Below are 24889 nucleotides of genomic sequence, written 5' to 3'. Positions count from 1 at the left end.
AGCTAAGAAAGGTTTTATAATGAAAGTAGTTGTACACTTAAATAAAATACTACAAACAAAATTTTTGTTCCTTTATAAAAGGCAAATCTATCCTTTCATAATAAATATGTATACAAAGTTGGATTACAGCAATCATTATAGCAAGGGTTAGGTACTATTTATAATATCTGACATTCCCTTTCAATATACATGCCCCAAACAAACAAGGAAGGCACTCTGCCCAGGTACATTGTTAGCTCCTTCAATGCACACAAAGTGTTTTACATAAAGATGTCTGATGGACCCTGATTCCTATACCCAGGGAGCAGTCTACATAACACTGTAACAAACTCTAATAAGGCTAAGGGAATTAAATTTGCTTTGGCATCATTTCTAGGGCTGATTCCTGGAATAAAACTTGGGAATGTTCTGTCTCTACGAATTGGTAGAGAAATTTTAAATTAACATATGTGTAGATCAAGTCACCTGTTAAATCTCCCTTTTATGAAGCAGTAAGAGTCACAATAATATAGCTAAAAACATTCACTCCCCAGTATACAGACATAATGTCTCAGCTATATGATAGTTAATTTCTACCATACACAAGAGATGAATTAAAAGTGAAATGCAAGGTCTAGTGGGTGGCACAAGACTAAGCCACAGAAAGGGTTACCCCTATTAAAAATTAATCTGGGTTTTGTTTTCTCATTAAAAAATACATTCAGATTATAAAATTAAAACAAAAGCAACACTGCATAATTTAGCTGTCTTTTTCTACCAAATTGCTTACAACTGTAACTATAAAATGATAATTTACCATACGTGTAGCTGCAAAACTAAGAAAAGCACTGGTCAGTGGTGCTGCGAATTGTGAACCTACTACTCCCCCTACTGCCTGTGGAACTGAATTGCAGTAAAATTAAAGGTTTGTTCTATGTCTCTAACAAAGCGTGAAATTTCATATACAGTCAGTTCTGCTATACCACTTGTTTAGAAAACCAAAATTCGTTCCGGTGCATTTGATGTATTTGGAAGCAATTTGAGCATAACGTGAATATCACTGTGAGAAACACCAGGTGCAGGCAGAAAACTACATCTAGCTGACCAAGCCCAGTAGAAATATTTAAAATATGCGCCAACAGGCCTCACATCTTAAATATCTTCCAGTTACTTCAGTTCGCTTTGTGTTATGAGCCATACCTACTAATAGACGGTGTTACAACTTTATATCCCACTTCAGCAACCTTCCCTATACCATTTTACAATAACTCAGAAGCTGCAACCCTTTCAATGTTAACTTCCACAAGCATACTTCAGTTTTTTCAAGGCAAAGTACCATATTTATTGTAGTATTTATGAATTTCTTTAAAACATAATACATGTACAACTGTTCTATCATTTTTATTAGGTTCCTTTTTTTCTTAATGTTTCACTAAACGATTTTTTTTTTACTGTTGTACTTCTAAACCTATTTTCCCCATAAGCTTCATGGGGTCTTTAGTAATGATTCTGCATAGTATGATGATTTTTAGAAATGCAAATGTCTCCTTATAGCAGAACTGACCATACAGTAGTAAAATGTAAATGCCTCTTCTATATTTGTGAACAGGGTAAGAGTAATTATGAATAAATATCAAAATTTTATAATTTTAAAAAATGTGTTTTATGTCTATTTCCATGAGAGTATTACTGAGTTTTTCTATCTCATTTAATTAATTTATATTTATATATATGTTTATTTATTTTGAGATGGAGTCTTGCTCTGTCACCCAGGCTAGAGTGCAGTGGCACAGTCTCAGCTCACTGCAACCTCCGCCTCCTGGGTTCAAGTGATTCTCCTGCCTCAGCCTCCCGAGTAGCTGGGATTGCAGGCCCCCACCACCAGGCCTGGCTGGTTTTTGTATTTTAGGTCGAGATAGGGTTTTACCACGTTGGCCACGCTGGTCTTGAACTCCTGATCTCAAGTCAGCAGTCCACCTCGACCTCCTAAAGTGCTGGGACTACAGGCGTGAGCCACCGCACCTGGCCTCTATCTCCTTTTAAAAAGGCTAGAAAGGCTCTCTCTCTGCTCAGGTACAGAGCTTTGTAAGAATTCAGGAGAAAAAAATTATACATGTATGTGTTGGTATACATATTTTTAAATATGTTAAAATATATATATAGAAATCTGTCCCTTTTGCTATTCAAACTATTAATCATACCAAACGGTTTGTGTCCCTGCTCTAATTTCACAACCAAGATCTTTCCAGAAGCCTGAGGTGAGTAAATGTCCAACTGACTCAAAAAATGGGATGATTCCTTATTTTGCATTCACTTATCATTCAAAATCTGAATTGGTCAAAAGTTGCATAAGAAAAATGAGCACTCGGCTGTGCGTGGTGGCTCATGTCTGTAATTCCAGCACTTTGGGAGGCCAAGGCGGGCGGATCACAAGGTCAAGAGATCGAGACCATCCTGGCTAACATGGTGAAACCACATCTCTACTAAAAATACAAAAATTAGCTGGTCGTGGTGGCACGTGCCTATAATCCCAGCTACTCGGGAGGCTGAGGCAGGATAATCGCTTGAACCTGGGAGGCAGAGGTTGCAGTGAGCCGAGTTCGCACCACTGCACTCCAGCCTGGTGACAGAGCGAGACTCCGTCTCAAAAAAAAAAAAAAAAAAAAAGTAAAATGAGCACTCTATTTACGAATGATGAATGCAGCTTTTTATAGGCTTTTCGGTCTTCTGAAAAATACAGGCACTACATTCATATAAAAGGGAAGTCAGGATAAAACTTCAAGAATTCATAGCCCTTCACTTAGTTAATAGTCTTACATCAAATGCTTCACAACTACAGCAAGCTTTGTCAACTGCATACCTTTCTTATCAAAGTACACTTCATGAATAGTTTGTCTACACTGGGTTTAACCTTTCTATATAATCAACCTGCCATAAAAAAAGAAAAACTTACTGTCAGGAAGGAAATCTAAAAGTGTGGTCCAGGGACAGCAGCACTGGTACCATCTGGGAGCTTCTAAGACATGCAAAATCCTGAGCCGCACTCTAGATGTGGATTCGATTCTGCATTTTATCAAGCTGCCCAGGTGATTAACATGTACCTTATAGCCTGAGGAGCACTGGTTAACAAGCACTGTCTAAACCACTATGACAAAATTCTAGGCTCCATTTCTGCCCATCTTGCACTTCTGAAGTCAAGAAAAGCAGCTTTTCTGTCTCCAAAGTCATATCTTTTTATAAGAAATTAACTGGAATGCTAATTTTTTACAATGTGCCATTTTGTCAGTCTTTCCCACCTTGTTAGAATACAGTGTCTTTGGATCACAATGGATAAAACAATTCAACTATTTCTCTTTCAAAAGATATCTGAGATAAAATTGACTAAATGTCTAAATGTTAATTCCTAAAAAGACATATATAAAAGAATATATAAAATGATATTTTTTCATATATACATGTAAAACAGCAGACATTTGTTCAATAAAAACCCTGGTGATCATCTCAATAGATGTAGAAAAGGCATTTGACGATATTCAACATCCTTTCATAATAAAAACTCTCAACAAATTAGGCACAGAAAACATGTACCTCAACACAATAAAGGTCATATATGAAAAGCCCACAGCTAACATTATACTCGATGGTGAAAAGTTAAAATGCTTTTCCTCTAGGATCAGAAACAAGAAAAAGATTACCACTACACCACTTTTATTCAACATAGTGCTGGAAGTTATAGACAGAGCAATTAGACAAGAAAAAAAAGTAAAAGGCATCCAAATAGAAAAGGAAGAAGTGAAATTGTTTGTTTGCTGATGACATGACCTTATATTTAGAAAACCCTTAGGATTCCACCAAAAAAAAATTTAGGGCTGATAAATGAATTCAGTAAAATTGCAGAACCCAAAACCAATACACAAAAATCAGTAACATTTCTTTACACTGACAACAAACTATCCGAAAAAGAAAATAAGAAACCAGTCTCATTCACAATAGCATAAAAAATAAAAAATAAAATACTTAGGAATAAATTTAACCAAGAAGGTGAAACATCTGTTATACCGAAAATTATAAAACATTGAGGAAATTGCTGATGACACAAATAAGTGGAAAGGTATCCCATGTTCATGGATTAGAATCAATACTGTTAAAATGTTCATACTACCCAAAGTGATCAACAGATTCAGTGCCATCCTTATCAAAATTCCAAGTCATTTTTCTGAAAAACAGAAAAATAGGAAAAACAACCCCCCAAATCTGTACTACAAAAGACCCCAAATAACCACAGTAATTTTTGAGCAACAAGAACAAAGCTGGAGACATAACACTGTATGACTTCAAATCTATTACAAAGCAAGAGTAATCAAAACAGCATGGTACTGGCATAAAAACAAAAACAAACACATTAACCAATGGAATAGGATAGAAAATCCAAAAAATAAACCCATGCATTTATGGTCAACTGATTTTCAGCAAAGGTGTCAAGAATATGCTATGATGAAAACAGAGTCTCTTTGATAAATGGTATTGGGAAAACTGGATATCCACATGCAGAAGAATGACACTCAGACCCCCTACCTCTCACCATATACAAAGATCAAATTAAAATGGATTAAAAACTTAAATGTACATCCTAAAACTACATAACTACTAGAAGAAAACACAGAGGAAAGTCTCTATTGGTCAGGACAGTGAATTCCTGGATTTGACATCAAAAGCACAGGCAACAAAAGTAAAGACAGACAAATGGGATTACATCAAAGCTTCTGCACAGGAAAGGAAACAACAGAGTAATGAGACTACCCACAGATTGGGAGAAAATACTTGTAAACCATACATCTGATAAGAGGCAAATATCCAGAAAATAGAAGGCACTCAAACAACTCAATAGCAAGCAAACAACTCAATCAAAATATGGGCAAAGGACCTAAATAGACTTTCCTCAAAAGAAGACCTATAGACGGCCAAGAGATAAATGACAAAATGCTCATCATCACTAATCATCAGGGAAATGCAAATTAAAATAACAATAAGGTATTGCCTCATTCCCCTCAGAATGGCTATTACCAAAAAGATGAAAGATAACAAGTGCTGGTGAGGATGTAGAGAAAAGGGATCCTGTGTGAACTGTTCTTGCGAATGTAAATTAATACAGCCATTATGGAAAGCAGTATGGAAGTTCGTCAGAAAATTAAAAATAGAATTGCTATGTGTTCCAGCAATCCCACTTCTGGGTATATACCCAAAGGAACTGAAATCAGTGTGCTGAAGAGACACCTGCACACCCATGTTTATTAAAGCACTATGTACTACAATAGTCAAGACGTAGAATCAACCTAAGTGACCAAAGAAAATGAGAAATATATACAGAATGGAATATTGATCACCCATAAAAAAGAATGAAATTCTATCATTTGCAGCAACATAGATGAAACTGAAGGTCAATATGTTAAGTGAAATAAGCCAAGAATGGAAAGACAATATTGCACATTCTCATATATGGGAGCTAAAAAAGTAGATCTCATGAAGATAGAGAGTAGAATAGTGGTTATCAGAGGCCGTAAAGGGTAGTGGTGAGGTGGGAATGAAGGGGAAAAAAGGATATAAATGTAAGTATTACTACAGAACTATACACTTAAAAATGGAAAGGATGGTAAATGTAGTATATTACCTCAATTAAAAAATAAAAGGTATATGTAAGCATGCTTCTTAAACAACTATTATTTGTCAATTAAAAATTAAACAATTCATATGTTTGTTGGCCACATATGAATGTCTTCTTTTGAGAAGTGTCTGTTCATATCCTTTGCCCACTTTTTGATGGGTTGATTTTTTTCTTGTAAATTGGTTTCAGTTCCCTGTAAATTCTGGATATTAGACCTTTGTCAGATGGGTAGATTGCAAAAATTTTCTCCCATTCTGTAGGTTGCTTGTTCACTCTGATGGTAGTTCCTTTGCTGTGCAGAAGCGCTTTAGTTTAATTAGATCCCATTTGTCAATTTTGGCTTTTGTTGCAATTGCTTTTGGCGTTTTTGTCATGAAGTCTTTGCCCGTGCCTATGTCCTGAATGGTATTGCCTAGGTTTTCTTCTAGGGTTTTTATTGTTTGGGGTTTTACATTTAAGTCTTTAATCCATCTTGAGTTAATTTTTGTATAGGGTGTAAGCAAGGGGTCCAGTTTCAGTTTTCTGCATATGGCTAGCCAGTTTTCCCATTACCATTTACTGAATAGGAGATCCTTTCCCCATTGATTGTTTTTGTCAGGTTTGTTGAAGATCAGATGGTTGTAGATGTGTGGTGTTATTTCTGAGGTTTCTGTTCTGCTCCATTGGTTTATATGTCTGTTTTGGTACCAGTACCACACTGTTTTGGTTACTGTAGCCTTGTAGTATATAGTTTGAAGTCAGGTAGCATGATGCCGCCAGCTTTGTTCTTTTTGCTTAGGATTATCTTGGCTATACAGTGTCTTCTTTGATTCCATATGAAATTTAAAACAGAAATGCAAATCAAAACCACAATGAGACACCATCTCATGCCAGTCAGAATGGGGATTATTATTACAAAGGCAGGAAACGATAGATGCTGGCAAGGCTGTGGAGAAATAGAAATGCTTATACGCTGTTGGTAGGGATGTAAATTAGTTCAACCATTGTGAAAGATGGTATGGCGATTCCTCAAGGGTCTAGAACCAGAAATACCATTTGACCCAACAATCCCATTACTGGGTATATATCCAAAGGAATATAAATCATTCTAATATAAAGACACATGAACATATATGTTTACTGCAGCACTATTTACAATAGCAAAGACATGGAACCAACCCAAATGCCCATCAATGATAGGCATTGTGGCACATATAAACTATGGAATACTATGCAGCCATAAAAAGGAATGAGATCACGTCCTTTGCAGGGACATGGATGAAGATGGAAGCCATCATCCTCAGCAAACTAACACAGGAACAGAAAACCAAATACCACATGTTCTCACTCATAAGTGGGAATTGCACAATGAGAACACATGGACACAGAGAGGGGAACAACACACACCAGGGCCTGTAGGGGGTGGGTAGTGAAGGGAGGGAACTTAGAGGATGGGTCGATAGGTGCAGCAAACCACCATGTCACACGTATACTTATGTAACAAACCTTCACATTCTGGACAAGAATCCCATTTTTTTTTTAGAAGAAATAAAGGGAAAAAATTAAACAATACAAAACAAAAGAAAAAACCCTAGCAATACAAATTTATGCCACATGCCTAGGGCATATTTTATTGATTAGATAAAACATTTTTTAAAACTGCAGAGTTAACATTTTCTTCCCTAGTTGTATATAAACACAACAAGCTGAGTATCCTGGCTATATTTAATTAAAATCCATAGAAGAAAGGTTTAATCACAGCATCTTCATAACAGTTGTTGTGATAGGACTATTTATAATAGAGTTTTACTGACACCCCTTATTATATCTCATTAATACATGCAAATTGCCACATAATTTAAAATGCCAAGAACCTAGGAATTCTTTGATCAAATGACCTTTGTTCTTTCAAGTTACCTCTCCCAAACTCCTAATATGCACACACACACACACACACACACACACACACAGTATATACTTAACACAGACTAGGTGGGCTGCTTAATTAGGACAAGCAGTGCAAAGTACTGAGGGATACATCCTTCTCCTTCCTAATCTGTTTCTCACAAATATGTCTGTATGATGAAGAATACTATGGAAGGATCACTCTCCACCCCCATAAAAACAACAATAACATCAAAAAGAGTGAAACAAAGACTAATATAAAGCCAAACCAAACAAAAGCCAAAATCCCCACTAATCAACTATATGGTTTTATGATAGCATAAGGCATTAATGGCCATATGATATCTGGAATGGCAAAAATGGCATAATTTGGGCAGCTTTTAACAAGACAGGGGAAAATGCCCTTGTTACTTAAGACATAAGCTGAAAGGCTTATACCAAAAGAGGTCTAAATATGCTGTTTTATTAAGTGACTTCACATCAGGGAAAAGGAGAAGAGGAAAAAGGGGGGATTTAGACATCTTATTTCCAGTGGCTGATTTCCACTCAAAAGATTCTATCTGGAAAGATTTAGTAGGCCATCACCTTCTGTAACCATTCAAGTCTACCACTGTAGTGCAAAGTAGCCAGAGACTGTATGTTATCAAATAAATGTGGCTGTATTCCAAGAAAACTTTACTTACAAAATCAGGCAGTAGCCTGGATAATTTGGCAAGCCTTGCTCTAGCCTAACTGAGAACTAAAAAGACTATACCTGTAACTTTCCCAGGGTTTCCAAGAGAAACAGATTGAAGAAATGATGAGTAAGAATTACGTGGTCTCTGGAAAGACAATAGTGTCTAAGATCACAGTGACTGGTTTTTAAAGTGATTTGCCCTTTGAGACCTAACTTGGACCAATATGTAAATAAAAGCACATATTTCTTATAAATCTTATTATACTGCCATAACAAATGAAAATGTAGAGGTAACAAAGACGAAGCAACAATACTTTTCCTTTCTCCAAGCTTTGTCTTTGTCACCTCTAAACTTACATTTATTAAATTAAGAAATAATTGTCCTTCAAAGAGTAAAAGTTAGTCTCACAAAAATGGTAATGTGAAAAGAAAGACTACAAAAAAATTTAGAGGAGAGGGAGAAGATGGCCAATGAGACAGAGCCTGGAAGCACTGCTCCCACTGAGGGAGACCAAAATATGGAGTAAACAAACACACTTTGAGCCAATTTCCAGAGAGGAAACATCAAGAGTTGAGAGGTGACACAGATACCAAGAGTGAGGAGGGAGGACGCTGCCTGCATGGGGTTGTCAGATGCTAGTTCCCAGCCCTAAATGGCTCCTAAGGGGTGAGTGAAGGGAAAGATGGGCAGTCCACTCTTGCTGCAGACCTCTGGGATCCTAGCTGCAAGAGATCCCATGACCCCCATAGACATTTGAACTGGTAGGGGGATCATCCTGGAGAGCTAGGAAGAGACAGAGGTACAACCTGTGCAAAATGCAGGGACTTTTACACATGGGGCAGCTGCAGTGTAAAATGGCCATAGGCGCCTATCCCCCAAAGTTCTCCATCTCCCCAGTTAACTCTAGCCCTAGTCAACTGCAAGGCCAAGAGAGAACAAAGCTGGCTTCCATTGGATTGGGGTTCATCTGTTCTGTAGGCTCTCCTGACTGACAGCCCTCTCAGGGCCCCTGCCTGGCTGCTCCACAGGAGCGTGTGCACAATGCAGCCTCCCCTGCCCAGCCTGGATGCTTTACCTGCAGATCTATCTAAGTACTTTCTCAGTGGCCAGGAAGCACCCTGGATCCCCTAGAACAGCTGGTGCCCAACCCAGAGGGTGTGGAGGACAGAACTATAGGCTGGTCCTGGCACCCCAGGGCTGCACTGTGCAGCTCAGAAGTGCCAAGCTGAGATCTGTGGCTGGGACTCAGTTACTTTCAGAACACTGTAAAGGGTGAAATGTGCAAGGTGGTGGGCTGGCACAGGAGGAGGGTGTGCCTCCAGGTGCAGGACTGGTCTGAGAAATATGACCTATCTACTAGCCATGTTATCTACCCAAGAGGGCCCCGTGGCCTGGAACACCTAACAAAGGAAACTTGAGCACAGCACAGCATAGCACCACTGATTGGAGGGGGCCCCACCAAGGCCTGGGAGCAGATCTGGTGAGGGGGTTATCTCTCTCTCCACCACCAGCACCACAGAGCAGGGCTGCAAACACGTGGAAATACAAGAGCCACACAGTTAAGAATTAGATACATATACATTTACAGAAATGTAGAAATATATTTATATTTATATTTTAATATATGTATATATTTATAACAAGAGCTCTTCAATGTATTTGTTATTTGTTTTCCTTAGAAATTGGGTCAATATTCATTAGTCCTATATATGTGTGTTGAATGCAAATCATTAAGGTGAGATTAGGGCTACAGAATTGACAAGGTATTTGGAAAAAAAAGAAAGTCTCTTCTCAGAGCAATTCTTGGTACCAAAGCCAAAGTTTAAAGACCACTAACTTTCAAAAAAGTCATCCTTTTGTATTTGTGTCCACTAATTGTAAACTTTTCTGAAATCTGTGTCTTTATTATTTTTCTTACCAACTACCATGAAGACAACACTGTTTACTAATATATAAACAGCTGAATAGATTAGGTACTGATGCCTATGGAGAAGTGATAGAAACCCCACTGTGTCTTTTAATCCAAGTTTAAACCAAGCAGTGACAGATCTACTTTATAAAATAATAATCAATTGGCAGGAAAATTGATCTTGAATAGTTGAGAGTTTTGGAGACTTCCTATATGACTGAACAATAGGACTTTAGGATTTGCTATGGAGCAATCCAAAAAGTAGCTCCGAATATGCTATGGAGCTACCTTCCCACATTTACTGTTCAATTTCATTTCTCTTTCAGGGTAATTATAATAAATGTCAATTATGGAAATACTTAAATAAAATCTTGGCCATGCACAGAGGCTCAGGTCTGTAATCCCAGCACTTTGGAAGGCTAAGGTGGGTGGATTGCTTGACCCCAGAAGTTTTCATGATTAGCTTTGAACAACATAACAAAACCCAGTCTCTACAAAAGAATACAAAAATTAGCTGAGTGCAGTGGCATGGGCTTCTGGTCCCAGCAACTTGTGGGGCTGAGGCAGGATTGTTTGAGCCAGGGAGGTCAAGGCTGCAATGAGCTGTGATCATGCCACCACACTGCAGCCTGGGTGACAGAGCGAGACCCATTTCAATAAACATAAAATAAAATAAAATATCAAACTTTTTCATTTGAAAGATGGACTACTGGAAACGTTTATGATCACTGAGGTGTCTAATACGATCTTTGTCATAAAGACAAGAGCACTATAAGCTCACTTTCAATGAAAACTTACTGATTTTGTTCATATTATATATCTTTTTTTCTATGCTCCCTTGAAGATACAAAATAAACTGATAGAAAGTATGGAAAAGTCCATTAAATATAAGTGCATATGGTTTACCTGTTTTATAACTGATTTTGTTAAATTATACATCATACTTTCTGTGAAATATACTATGCAAGGTAGAATTCTATGCACAAAATCATTCTTACAGAGAATATATAAAAGCATAAGTAAACTATTCAATGTTAAAACAAATAAAACTAAAAATTAAAAAAAATGAAATAGCTAAGCTTGGTAATTTTCAAAAATTTGCATCACAGTATATATTCCCTAAAAACAACAAAAACATTGTGAAATGGTACATTACTGGCCACTTTATATCTAGTTTAAAATAAAAGTTGGAGAGTAAATTAATATTTCACATATCTAAAAGGAATAAAAAATTGAAATATGTGATAGTGCTAAGCAATCTTAAGAATAAGGTTAACTAGAAATATAAGTTCTCTCACTACTTGCAGAGAAAAAGGTCAAGATACCTAGATCAGCAGTCCCCAAGCTTTTTGGCACCAAGGACCGGTTTCATGGAAAACAATTTTTCCACAGACATTGTGGGGTGGTATGGTCGGGGGAATGGTTTGGGGATGAAACTGTTCCACCTCAGATCATCAGGCATTAGTTAGATTATCCTAAGAAGCATGCAATCTAGATACCTCGCGTGCGCAGTTCACAATAGGGTTTGCACTCTTATGAGAATCTAATGCTGCCACTGATCTGACAGGAGGCAAAGCTCATGCGGTAATGCTCACTCACCAGCTCTCATCTCCTGCTGTGCAGCCAGGTTCCTAACAGGTCACTAACCAGTACTGGTCTGCAGCCCAGGGGCTGGGGACCGCTGATCTAGATTCTCTTTATAAATCCAAATTGGAGCCAAAAGATTTCTTTATTGTTTGGGAGTTTTTTGCCTGTTTGTTTGCTTTTCATTGGATTGATGTTGACTAAAAGCAAGAGGAAATCCACAGTGACAGTCCTAGTGACTGCCCTATGCACAATCAATGGAGGAATATACTGAATGACATAACATAAAGACAGTAGGTAAGAAAAACTGGAAACTAAGGAAAAAGTAGAGCCCTAAGCTTAGAAAGAAAAATGTTCACTTTAATAATTACAATTATTATTAGTTGCTATGGAATTATTATAGCACTAATGCCATACCATAATATTCAGATTCATGTTGGAATGATGTGCTCTTTTTTCATTTCAGATTTAAATATAAGAAGAATTAAGGCAAAAATGAGTGGCCATTACTTTTATCTAATTTAATCAAAGGACAGAAAAATAATTACAAAGTAGATCCTGTAACTAGGATCTACTCTGGAGCACAATAGGAGACCAGTTGTTCTAAGACTACAGAATCAAAGCATTATGATGCACAGCTAATCTTATTACAACAGCACATTTGATAACCATCTTTGTAAGAATCAAAATGCCCATTAAAGAATATACTCCTATCCATTCATGTATTGTTACTATTATTTTTAAAACTACTATTGCTAAATTCAAAATGAGAAAAGACAGTTGTATAAATATGAAGTATTTATTCTTAGAACTATTTAACTCACCTATAAAAATATGTTGTAAGAAGGGAGATCTGTGCTGTTTAGAATACAGAAAGTCTCAAAAGAATGTTGCTTCCACACTAACAATGAGAGCCAGATAATCTGCTAAATTACTAGTAACATTTTTGGACCCATAGGAAAGTTGTGGTTACAAGGCAATCAGGTAAACTGAATTCCAAAGGATGATATGCCATTCTAAGGAGAGAGAGACAGGACAGAATGCAGAATGCAGAACCTGAAACCCTGAGGAAGAAAAGGCCATTAAAGGCAGATATGAATAAAACAGCTGAAATTTTAAACTAATTCTTGAAGGCTAAGTGGGAGCTACTGTGACAGTTTAGACATTTCTGGGAGTAACAAACACAAGAGAAGTATGTACTCTCTTACTAGATCTTTCTCACAGGTCTCTACCAGTGGCTTACAAGAAATAATGAAGGTAGAACAAGAGGCCTAAGAGTCCTTCTCAGTAGTACATGTGTACAAAACTCTGCCCACATCTTAGATCCTTCTCTCATAGAAAGCAAAGGCTGAAACTACTAAGAAAAGGTCAGAAAACACTACCACCCAACTGTCTTACACAGTTTGGACTGCTACAACAAACTACCATAGACTAGGTGGCTTACAAACAACAGACATTTATTTCTCACAGTTCTGGCAGCTGGAAGTCCAGGATCAGGGTGCCAGCATGGTTGGGTTCTGGTGAGGAGCCTCTTCCAGGCTGCAGACTGCTAACTTGGCCCTGTATTTCCACATCAGAGAAAGAGGGCTAGAGAGCTTCCTGGAGCCTCTTTTATAAGGACACTAAATGAGTGCTCCATCCTCAAGACCTAATTACCTCCTAAAAGGCCTTCCTCCTAATAAAACAATGGGGGATAAGATTCCAAAATATGAAATTTATGGGGACACTAATATTCAGTGCATAATACCTACCTATGACCAGGGACAAAAACACTAGTAAAACCCGTCAGTACTCCAGGGCCCATGCTAAGTACAAGGTGGCAGAAGCCCACCACTAGAGAAATTTAAAGTCAGGTACATTGAAGGCAACTACAATTAACAATAAAACTGAAATTCACTTCAACTATTGACTAGAATAACTCAAACCACACACTAAATGCCTACCTGATAGAAGAGAGGTGCCCATTTCTGAGCATAAATATGACCTATCTCAGTGTCTGCATTTCTTTAATACAATGTCAGGCATTAAAGTAAATGTTAAGGAAAAAGAAAAGAAACAAAAGCCAGGGTACAGGGAGGGTGGAAATTCCATCAATATTCAAGACAGAAACTAGTCAACAAAAGTAGATTAAGATATGACTGAGACACTGGAATTAGCTAAAGGGAACTTTAAGATAATTAAAGTATTCAGTGAAAAAGATGGGCACATGCATGAACAGATGGGGAATTTCAGCAAAAGGAAGCTGTATTAATAAGAATCAAATGGAAATGCCTGAAATAAAGAACACAACATAAGCAATAAACATTTCTTTGACGGCCTTATCAGAAGCTGGATACAGTATGGGAAAGAATATAAGAACTTGAAATTAAGGCAGCAGAAATTGCTCAAAATGAAACACAAAGAAAATAACAGACTATCACAGATCTGCGGAAACATATCAAACATGTATAGTTGGATTTTCAGAAAGACACAGTGAGAGAAGGGGGCAGAAGAGATAATGGTTAATAACTTTACAAAATTAGTGAAACACAACAACACAGACCAAAGAAGCTCAAAGAACTTCAAGCAGGATAAATGCATGCATGTGTGCACGCGCGTGCGCACACACTCACACACATTCTTTCTCTCACCCCTATACATACCATAGTTAGATTGCTGAAAACCAAAGCCAAAGAGAAAATGTTGAAGACATCAAAAAATTTTTGAAGTATTAAAAGTGTATCCCCCCCAATGGCAACAATATTTCACATTTGTGAGACTTGAAAACTACAAATAATAAAAGCAACAACAGATATTGTACTTACTAATCACTAATATACCAGACACTGTTCTAAGTGTCACAAAAACCCAAGAGGTACAATTATTTTCATTTTACAGATGAAAAAACTGAGATACAATAAAGTTAAGTAAATTACTCAGGATCACAGAGTTAGAAGCCATAGAATCAGGACTTGAATTCCAGCAGTGTCACACCAGAGTCCATACTCTTAATCACTAGACCATTCTGCCATTTCCACACCCAAAGGGGTCAAGACCTTTATCTTCATCCCAATAAGGCACCATAAACAGCAATAATTAATATATTGCCAGCACTATCACCACCACCATACTCACATACACATTCTGCCCAGTCTATGCTCTTAAAACAGAAAGCAACACTGATATTAAAAAAAAAACAAAAAAACAAAACAAAAAAAAACAAAAACTACCTATATCCCTACTGGGGTTGGCAGTAAATATTAGCACAGATTACACATTTCTTTCTAAATCAGATAAATGCTTCTACACCATAGAAAATCTGGGCATTAACTATTATATATACGTATTTCTGTGTTGAATTGCACCCACTTGTTCTTACGAGGGCACTCCCATCCGGAACAACTTCTCTCTTCCCTTTCTTTTTCTCTTTCTCTCTTTCTCTCTCTTTCTTTCTTTCCTCTTTTTCTCTTTCTTTCCCTTTCTTTCCTTGTTTCTTCCCTCCCTTCCTTCTTTCCTTTCTTTTTCTTTCCTCTCTCTTCCCTCCACCCCACTCATTTCTTTCTTTTTTTCTTTCTTTATTTGAGACAGGGTCTCACTCTGTCATCAAGGGTGGAATGCAGTGGCATGATCACAGCTCAGCTCACGGCAGCCTCAACCTCTCAGGCTCAGGTAATTCTCCCACCTCAACCTCCCAAATAGCTGGGACTACAGGCACACACCACCATGCCCAGTTCATTTTTTTAAATTTTTTTTTTGTAGAAATGAAGTTTCGCCCTATTGCCCAGACTAGTCTCGAACACCTGAGCTCAAGTGATCTGCCTGTAGCAGCCTTCCAAAGTGTTGAAATGACAGGCGTGAGCCAGTGCATCTGGCTTCTTTCTTCCCTTAAAGCACAGTGAAAATAATCATATCAAGGAAAAAGTTATTACTATTACCAAATTGTTCCTGCTCATTCTCTAAGTAACAGTTATGCCATAGTCCTATGATTATTTTAATAAGCTTTTTATTTTAGAATCATTTTAGACATAATAAAAAAGTTGCAAAGATACTACAGACAGTTCCCATATACCCTTATTCAGTTTTCTCTATCATTAATATCTTACATTACGATGGTATATTTGTCACACCTGAAAAACCAACATTGTTACATTACTGATCCTTTTATGCTGATATGGTTAGATATTTGTCCCCTCCAAATCTCATGTTAAAATGTGATTTCCAGTGTTGAAGGTGGAGCCTGGTGTGAGGTAATTGAATCATGGGGGCAGATCCCTCATAAATGGTTTAGCACCAATCCCTTTGGTGATGAGTCATCTCTCAGTTTGCAGAGATCTTGTTGTTTAAAAGAGTTTGGGACCTCCCCATTGTCTCTGTTGCTTCCACTCTTGCCAGGTGCCATCCTGGCTCCCCATCACCTTCTGCCATAACTGTAAGCTTCCTGAGGCCCTTAGAAGAAGCAGATGCCAGCACAATGCTTCCTATAAAGCATGCAGAACCATGCGCCAATTACACGTCTTTTCTTTACAAATTACCTAGCCTCAAGTATTCCTTTATAGCAATGCAAGAATGGTCTAACACACACCCACTCTGTATTGTACAGTAGCTTAAAAATAAATTAGTAAAATGAAAGAGAAGATACAAATGTTGTATAGAAGAATTTCAAATATATATGAACATTCTCTGCCTTTAGGAGGTGGACCTTAATACCTATCTTCTACTCCAGAGAGTGGTTTAGACTTAGTTACTTCACCTGAAGGGTAGAGTATGGAAAGGGAAAAATAACAGTACAGTGGAGAAACCTGGAAAATACTACTTAAACCAAGTGATCAAAGTTAGTATCACCAATACCTTGTGGGTATCATGTGACCCCGATATGATGTGTGAGAATGGTACTGAACCTCTGTGGTGTTCTTTCCAAAATAAACAAACAAACAAACAAACAAATAAATAAATAAATAAATAAATGAGTGAGAGAGATAGAGAAAGAAAAAGGAAGAAAGTGAGTGAAACTGGTTTTCCTCTTTCCCATTAATAACACAAAGTTGCCTGGTGCTGCCATCTGCTATTAGAGATTACATCTCTGGAGGCTGAGGAAGGCATGATAGCCAGGTATGTAGAAATAAGAACTATAAATTATTCTTGCTTAGACTATAAATATTCCCCATTTCACAGATAATCTATCCTTCCTCCAATCAATTAGCACCTAAGAAACTTAACCCTTTTGAACAAGAAGCTTGCATCATAGTAAACTAAACATGAAAATGTCTATAAAGCCCCACTCTCAGAAGACCTGCACTCAAAAGTTACAAAATCTGAAGGTTTCAGAGAACAACAAAACAATACTAAGAAAAAAAAAAGTTGAGATAACTCCTAAAAAAAGAAGAAATCAAAGTGGAAAAGGGGTTGGAGAAGAGAGGAGGAGAAAGAAGAAACTAGATGAAATAAATACTACCTGCAAAATTAAGTGCTCCAAAGAAGACATTTGTAAAAAATATATAAGAAGATCCAGGCTGGGCACGATGGCTTACGCCTGTAATCCAAGTACTTTGGGAGGCTGAGGTGGAAGGATCACTTGTGGCCAAGAGTTTGAGACCAGTCTGGGTAAAAGACAGAGACCCCATCTCTAAAAAAAAAATTAAAAATTGGCCAGGCATGGTGGCATGCACCTGTAGTCCCAGCTGCTTAGCAGGCTGAAGTGTGAGGATCGCTTGAGCCCAGGAGGTTGAGGTTGCAGTGAGCCATTTGACAGCATCACTGCACTCCAGGCTGGGCAACAGAGTGAGATCCTATCTCAAAAAAAAAAAAAAAAAAAAAAAAAGAACCAAATTTTTTTGAAGAAGGCTAAAATGTAACTAATGTAATTAGTTTCAACAATGATCTGTTTATACTGTACAAAAAGATAAAAAGAAAAGGTTCCAAATTTGTTTAGTGTATTCTAGATCTGCCCAGGAAGAAGGTATTGAATTCACGGTCTACAAAACACCAATATTCTATTTCTTTTCCTCAGTCAGCTCAGCCATTCTTCTTTCTTGGCTCACATCTCCACTGTTCATATAATTCCAGTGGGTCCTCTAGAATCCCTAGTATTCTGCCATTATATATCTTTATTATCTTCTGTTTTTACCTAAAATCCTCCCTCCCATTTCCTTACCTTAAATTATATATAGATTTCACAAAAAACTAATCATATTTTCTTTTTCTTATGAAATATGATTAGTTTTTTTGTGAAATCTATATATAATTTAAGGTAAGGAAATGGGAGGGAGGATTTTAGGTAAAAACAGAAGATAATAAAGATATTATATATCTTTATTATCTTCTGAAATGTGGCACATATACACCATGGAATACTATGCAGCCATAAAAAAAGATGAGTTCACGTCCTTTGTAGGGACATGGATGAAATTGGAAATCATCATTCTCAGTAAACTATCGCAAGAACAAAAAACCAAACACCGCATATTCTCACTCATAGGTGGGAATTGAACAATGAGAACACATGGACACAGGAAGGGGAACATTACACTTCGGGGACTGTTGTGGGGTGGGGGGAGAGGGGAGGGATAGCATTGGGAGATATACCTAATGCTAGATGACGAGTTGGTGGGTGCAGCGCACCAGCATGGCACATGTATACATATGTAACTTACCTGCACATTGCGCACATGTACCATAGAGCCTAAAGTATAATAATAATAATAATAATAATAATAATAATAATAAATAAATAAATAAATAAAATAAAATAAAATTGTTAGGGAAGACACTAAGAAATCATAGTATAAATGGGCAAAGGTGCAAATATACAAATCCCATGCAAGAAAAAATAAAAACTCAGGATATAAAAAAAAAAACAAAAAAAAAACTAATCATAATTCTGTAAACTTCCAAAAAACTTTATAGAGCTTACAAAATACTTTCTCTCATATTACCATACATAATCTTTATAATAAAAATACCATGGTATATTATCATTTTACATATGAAACAAATATAACTTACATGTCTGAAGGCCGTATCAGTTCTCCCAAAGGGTATGCCCAATGACCCTTTACAAATTCACCTCAGCATGAAGGTCTGAATTTGCTTGGTGTTTCAGAATACTACACTTCTGAAAGGTCCCAAATGACTTCCTGTTCAACAAATCCAATATATGCTTATGGTTCTTTTATATGACTTCTCTGGACCAGCAACCCTCCTTGAAATGTTATCTTCTTTGGGCTCTTTTGGGAACCACTCTTTATTTTTTTTCTCTCTAGTTACTCATTTTCATTCTTATTCTAAGGTCCTACCTTTCTATACCTAATAAATATTGGGGTGTGTCCTTGGCTTTGATCTGTACATGCTGTATGTTCTCTCTGGGCAATCTTATCCAAAGTCAAAGCTTCAAAAAGCCAACTACATTCTGGTGATGCCCAAAAGCACATATCTGATCCTGAGTTTTATCAACTCCAGACTCTTAATTAAATTGGGCCTATCTTTAAAGTTAATGTGGCCAAATTTATAGTCATACTCATTTTCTCTTTTCAAAGTCTGCTTTTCCCCACATAAGTCCTATCTTGTCTCTATATGCTCGATCCAGAAATCAGGGTCATTCAGATTCTGTTAGCTCCCAAACCAAATCCTCCTATCTTTTTTTCCTCTAAATAGCAGTCAAATGTCTAATCCCTTATATGCTCATTGCCTCATTATAGCTTAGTCCTTACCACCACTCTCATCTGGACAACTTGGCTGTTAGAGAGTGAGCTCACGAATACTGATTTCATCCCTCAAATCTACCTTTTATCCTGCCCCCAGAAATATTATTTCAAAATATTATTTCAAAACATATTGAGAATAATATTCCAAAATATTATACTCAAAATCAGATCAACTCACCAGTATCTACCTTCACTAATCAAAACCAAACAAACACAAATCAGATCAACCTACCCTACCAACATCTACCTTCACTAATCAAAACCAAACAAACACATATCAGATCAACTTACCCTACCAGCATCTACTGTCACTAATCAAAACCGAAAATCACCTCTCCACCCTAGCTGGTGTCCCCTAGGGTAAATCCAAACACCATTGCCTTTGAAGACACTCAATGGTTTGGATTCAGTTTGCCCTTCCAGCATAATTCCCTTCCAACTTGCCTTTGCAACTTCCATCTCACCATTGCAACGTACACTCTCATCAAATCAGAACTCCTGAAGTTTCCTAAACACATTATGATGGCTCTGTCCAATAGAACTTTGTTGATGTGCATGTTCTTTATGTTCTACATAATATCAGTCACATGTAGGTAACTGATAACTTAAAATGTGGCAAATGTGACAGGTACAAAATTTATTTTACTGAATTACAATTAAATTTAAATTGTCACATATAGCTAGTGGTCACCATATTATACAGTGTAGCTCTATGCTTGGTATTTCTATGTATCTTGGGATATGTCTCTCTGTCTAGAATGTTCTTTTGTTTACCCTTCGCTTGCTGGTTTTTAACTACAAATACAATTTCTTTAATGATATACAAATCAACTTATCTATTTATCCCTTTCATGTAAATTGTAAAGCTTATATGTATAAAGTTACTTATACTAATCCCCTTCTTTTAAGATCTATAGAATCTGTAGAGATGAGACCTCTGTCATTCCTAATTTGGTAATTTGTCTTCTCTCTTCTTTTGACTGATTAATATGACAGAATTTTAACAATGTTATTATCTTCTCAAATAGCCAGGTTGGCTTCATTGTCTCTATTGCTTTTCTGTTGTCTGTTTCATTGATTTCCTCCATGATCCTTATTATAATCCTTCTGTAAACTTCTGGTTTCATTTGTTTTGCTTTTACTAGTTTAAGGTGAAAGCTGATTTTACTGATTTGAGACCTTCTTTTCTAATGTAGGTTTTCAGTGGTAAATTTCTCTTTAAGTACTGCTTTAGATACATCTAAGTAATTTTAGCAGGTTGTGTTGTTTTCATTTTCATTTAGTTCAAAATACTCTCTAATTTCACTCTGGATTTCTTCTTTGATACATGAAGTCAAGAAGTGAAAAGTAAGAGAAAATTAAAGGAAAAAATCAATCATAAACATCTTCAATACTTATTGACATGGAGGAATACTATATATAATATTAAAGTACATCAATATATTGCAATACCTTGCAAACATTACCTATTACAATACTTTAATAACAAAAGGCACCAAGACTCTTCTCAAGGCAGTATGTAAAATGATCCCCAAATAATCCCCACTATGAAAAAAAAATTCTAACCTAAGTAACTTGAAAAATGAAACTCAAATATGCTCATATGCTCATTACCTCAACACTTGTGTTCCCCATTAAATACTAAATGATCCATCTTCTTTAGACTTCTGTTGAGTTAAAAAGTTTTTTATTTTAAAAAGGTACTCATAAAACGAAAGAAAAAATTATCTGTCCAGGTCTAAATATAAACATTTTTAGTAACCAATTCAGAATGGCATTCACAGGCCAGCCAAGTAAATTAGAATCAACAACAAAAAAAGCATCCTACAATAAAACCACACAAACCCCTGTGGCAAAATATAAACAAACTTTTCAATAACTGAACCAGAAAGAATGTTGAATATGATGGATTCTTCATAAAATTTCCAGTGATGATGTGGGAATATCCAAATATAAAACCTATTACTGAAAAAAATCAGCATATCAACTACATGCTTCAGTTAAAGAGCCAGACCAAGTTGCCAACTGAGAGATGGTATTGGGGAAGGTGGATAGACATGTTTGAATCAAGTTCAAGTATGAAACCATACACAAAATAAAAGGAAGACAAGGCAGAGCCTACCTACTTAAGAATTGTGTGGTCAGGAGGGAGACAACTACATTCTAGACACAGCAAACAAAGACAACAGCATTAATACTTGGAAAAACCTAAGAATAGTATTAAATGCTATTCCTATCCTGCTAAAATCTAGGTAATCTTCAAGAGAAAATTAAAAGGGAGTGCCATGACTTGACTAGCTACATATAGTTGTCTTTGTTTAAAAAAAAAAAGTATTCTCCGGAGGCTGAGGCAGGAGAATTGCTTGAAGCTGGGGGGTGGAGGTTGCAGTGAGCCAAGATCGTGCCATTGCACTCTGGCCTGGGGGACAAGAGCGAGACTCTGTCTCAAAAAAAAAAGTATTTTCAAAAATTCCCAAACCACTTCTGAAATGAGTACTTTAAAATATGAGAATAAGGGAAAGCAAGTACTAGGGGTGGGTTCTTAGACTAAAACACAACCATAACTAGGGAGCTTGACAAAATTCAGTAACTGATATGAATCTTGGAAGATTCTGATAGTGAACAGAATGAACCACACAGGTCATAGTAGACCTGTAAGTTGGATGTCTATTAAAAATGTAAAGAAAAGGCCGGGCGCAGTGGCTCACGCCTGTAATCCCAGCACTTTGGGAGGCTGAGGTGGGCGGATCACGAGGTCAGGAGATCGAGACCATCCTGGCTAACACAGTGAAACCTCGTCTCTATTAAAAATACAAAAAAATTAGCTGAGTGTGGTGGTGGGCACCTGTAGTCCCAGCTACTTGGGAGGCTGAGGCAGAGGAATGGCGTGAACCCGGGAGGCGGAGCTTGCAGTGAGCCGATATCGCGCCACTGTATTCCAGCCTGGGTGACAAAGCGAGACTCCATCTCAAAAACAAACAAACAAAACAAAAAGTAAAGAAAAGTATAACTCCTAATTTTATAGGCTATTTTTCTTCTCTAATTCATCTTCTGTTGTTAATTTATGAAATTTAAAATCAAAGAGGGCTTAAAGTAAAAATATATCTAGAATTTCATTCAGCCTGACCTACAAAAAAAAAAAAAATAACCCTCTGGTAATGATGACCATAAATACTGTCTTTTCAGGAGCTTCTGCTTCCACCCAAGATGAATAAATTGGGACAAGAATTGTCCTCATGCTATAAACTAGAAAAATGAAAAAAAAAAAGTATGAAACAACAGTTTCAGATGTTGGAGAAAGGAGAGAGGAGGATATGCTGCCAGAGAAAAGGTAAAAAAATTGGGTGACTCCATCATCCCAGCTTTTCCCCTAAAGGCAGTTGCCAGGCCACAGCACAGTGAAAGGAAATACTAATGGAACCTGGTGGTCTTGCTGAGTTATGCAGAGACTGGCATGCATGGAAGCTAAGAATGCTAGCTAGACTTCACAGGGCAGAGTACTAGAGAGAAGAAAGCTGCACAGAGAGCTTTGGGGGTCTGCAAAGGGATGCTCTCATCTTTGGCTGAGTATTAATCCATATACTTATGGAATGAAACACCTGTGGCCAATGAAAAAAAACACTGGAAAGCAGAAGGCTGAACAACTGCCAGAGTTCACACAGGGCCAAAACCAGGTAGCACTATCATCAGCCAGAGTACAAAAACTATGTAATATACAAGATATTTGATAGGGTCCTGAGAGAGGCCATATCTTAGAAATGGGGCTAAATTAGCCCCAGGATAAAGGTTGACCCGGACACATTCTAATAAAGCTTTAATGCAAGACCCACACTGATTCCATATAATTGTGTGAACAAAGACTAAAACTTTGCAATCCTAAGCAAAAAGAGCAAAACCAGAGGCATCACACTACCTGACTTCAAACTATACTACAAGGCTATAGTAACCAAAATGGCACAGTACTGGCACAAAAAAAAAGACACATAGACCAATGGAACTGGACAGAGAACCCAGAAATAAAGCTGTACACTTACAACCTCTAATCTTCCACAACGTTGACAATAATAAGCAATGGGGAAAGGACTCTCTATTCAATAAATGGTGTTGGGATAACTGCCTAGCCACATGCAGGAGAATGAACCTAGGCCCCTGCCTTCTACCATATACAAAAATTAACTCAAGATGGATTAAAGACTTCTAAGATCTCAAACCATAAAAATCCTAGATAAAAACCTAGGAAATATCATTCTGGATATTGGCGTTGGCAGAAAAATTATGACTGAGTTCCTAAAAGCAACTGCAACAAAAGCAAAAATTGACAAGTGGGACCACTGCCCAGCAAAAGAAACTATCAACAGAGTAAACAGATAACCTACAGAATGGGTGAAGATATTCATAAACTATGTATCCAACAAAGGTCTAATATCTAGAATCTATAAGGAACTTAAAAAGTTAAACAAGCAAAAGCCAAATAACCCCATTTTAAAAAATGGGCAAAGGACATGAACAGATACTTCTCAAAGGAAAACACAGATGCAGCCAACAAATATATTTTAAAAAGTTCAACATCACTAATCATTAGAGAAATGCAAATCAAAACCGTGAGGTATCATTTCACTCTAGTCAGAACGGCTATCAATAAAAATCAAAAATAAAAGATGTTGGTGAGGTTGTGGAGAAAAGGGAATGCTTATACACTGCTGGTGGGAATGTAAATTAGTTCAGCCACTGTGGAAAGCAGTTTGGAGATTTATCAAAGAACTTAAAGTAAAGAACTACCATTTGACCCAGCAATCCCATTACTGGGTATATACCCAAAAGAAAATAAATCATTCTAACAAAAAGACATGTACTTGCAACACTCTATGTTCCTCGCAACACTATTCACAGTAGCAAAAACATGGAATCAACAGTGGACTGGATAAAGAAAATGTGGTAATTAAGTATAACAGACTAAGAACTCATGATCACAAGGCAGGAATTGTTAGACTGTATACAAAAGCAAGACCCCCCCCCCATAAAATACACACACACATACATACAGCAAGATGTAACTATATGCTGTCTATAAGAGATACACTGAAAATAAAACAGATAAGTTGCAAGTATAGAGAATGAAACTAGACATACTGTACAAACAATAAACATAAGAGAGTTTTGTGACCATACTACTATCAAACAAAATGGATTTCATGAGAAGTATTAACAGGTATGGAGGAAAATTTCATGATGATAAAATAGATCATACATGTATAATAATAATAAACGAATAAAACCCTAGTAACATTGTTTCAAATGACACCATCAAGTACCTTAATGAAACTGACAATTAAATTTAGAAAGCCCTACCCCAACAGCTGTAAAATATACATTATTTTCAAGTGCACAGAGAATATTCATCAAGATACACTACATACTGGGCCATAACACAAGTTTCACTAAATTTTAAAAGGCTAAAATTATACAGAGCATTCTCTCTAAACACAAAGAAATGTTAATAACAGTAAGAAATGAG

At 36.9% G+C, this 24889-nt stretch overlaps 1 protein-coding gene across 11 annotated transcripts in view; it reads right to left on the bottom strand.

Moving 5' to 3' along the window:
- The window catches only part of KIAA1328 (KIAA1328 ortholog), a 396501-nt gene that overhangs the window by 281499 nt on the left and 90113 nt on the right, over nucleotides 1–24889 (bottom strand). For 2 of the 11 annotated variants that reach the window (XM_063653606.1, XM_054461106.2), the window contains exons 1-2: nucleotides 19819–20007; nucleotides 18677–18807 (exon numbers count right to left, since the gene is read on the bottom strand). The exons of 7 other annotated variants lie outside the window; for them this stretch is intronic. The gene's annotated coding sequence lies outside the window, so the exon portion shown is untranslated. Of the gene's footprint in view, nucleotides 1–18676; nucleotides 22091–24889 lie in introns of those variants that run through there. 2 more of the 11 variants (XM_063653605.1, XM_054461108.2) reach the window with 2 other exon arrangements.

This window comes from Pongo pygmaeus, chromosome 17, assembly GCF_028885625.2.
Source record: "Pongo pygmaeus isolate AG05252 chromosome 17, NHGRI_mPonPyg2-v2.0_pri, whole genome shotgun sequence".
Lineage (NCBI taxonomy): Eukaryota > Metazoa > Chordata > Mammalia > Primates > Hominidae > Pongo > Pongo pygmaeus.
The sequence above is the reverse complement of the archived record's forward strand: the minus strand, read 5'-3'. Positions and strand labels throughout refer to the sequence as shown.